We start from the raw sequence: 1,510 nt of genomic DNA on the forward strand, positions 1-1,510 counted from the left end.
ATTTCCATTAGGAAAAAGCCTATAGACTCAGCTCTGCCACCTGGTTAACCTCTCTTCCTTTCCCATCTTTCATAGAACTCTTCTCCAGTTATTGGATTGCTCTCAGCTTCTTGACTAAGCTGTGCTTTCTCTGAGCCCTTGTAAAGATTGTCCTTTATGTGTGAAGTTTCTTCTACTATCCTCAGAGTTCATAGTGAATGCCAGATACCCTGGAAGCTTTCTCTAGTTTAGGTACTTTCGTCAAATGCTATCTTAATATAGTGTCCCCCTTCTTCTAACAGAGCACTGAAATAATTAAGACACACTAAGAACAAAGGGTGAAGCTAGGCACTGGTGCCTCCTAGCTAATCAGAAAGCTGCTATCTGAGGATCACAGTTCAAAGCCACTTGAGTAGGAAAGTCTGTGAGATTCTTTATCTCCAATGAACCACCAGTAAAATTAGAAATGGAAGTATGGCTCAAGTGGTAGAGTGGTAGCTTTAAGCTAGGGAGTAGGGAAAGCTATGCAACACAGCCTAGTCCCCCTGAGTCAAGGCTCAGGAAACACACACACACACACACACACACACACACACACACTAACATGAGAGGGGCTGGGAATGTGGCTAAGTGGTAGAGTACTTGCCTAGCATGCATGAGCTAGTTTGATTCCTCAGTACCACATACACAGAAAAAGCCAGAAGTGGTGCTTGTGGCTCAAGCGGGATAATGCTAGCCTTGAGCAAAAGAAGCTGAGGGACAGTGTCCAAACCCTGAGTTCAAGCCCCAGGACTGGCAAAAAAAAAAAAAAAGAGAGAAAAGTATACAGTGTATACCAGTATACCTATTTAATGTTCAACTTAACAATATAACACTGGCAGCTGAAGCCCACTATGAACTTTGCCTAATACTGTACTTTCTCCCTACTCCCAATCATTTCTTGAATTTTATGTTTACTATTTCATGTCTCTGTACACTTTATTACATGTATACATATTCCTAAATAATGTAGTGTTGTTTTACATTATTTTATATGTTATTCCAAAGGTGTTGGACATTTCCCTTCAGTACACTTCTTCCTCATGGCTGAACATATGAAACTCTCAATCATTTCCACTATTGTATATTATATCATAGTTTATTTCTGAGTGAGCAGAGGAAGGGTGGGAAAATGTAGTTGTAATATGTGAAAATGTAGTTGTATATATGTAAAAACGGAACTAGGAAATTTGAGGAGTTGGTGGGGTTGGGAGAGATGGGTGGGAATGAAGAAGAGGTGAATGACTGATCAAGATGCATTGTACTGGGCTGGAAGGTGGCTCATTGGTAGAGCGCTTGCCTTGCATGCCTGGGTTCGATTCCTCAGTACCACATAAGCAAAAAGAAAAAAGCCGGAAGTGGCACTGTGGCTCAAGTGGTAGAGCACTAGCCTTGAGCTGAAGAGTTGAGGGACAACGCCCAGGCCCAGAGTTCAGGCCCCACAACCGTACCCCAAAAAAACAAAAAACAAAACAAAACAAAACTAAAAAAG

Source organism: Dipodomys ordii, unplaced genomic scaffold (genome assembly GCF_000151885.1).
Source record: "Dipodomys ordii isolate 6190 unplaced genomic scaffold, Dord_2.0 Scaffold4, whole genome shotgun sequence".
NCBI lineage: Eukaryota > Metazoa > Chordata > Mammalia > Rodentia > Heteromyidae > Dipodomys > Dipodomys ordii.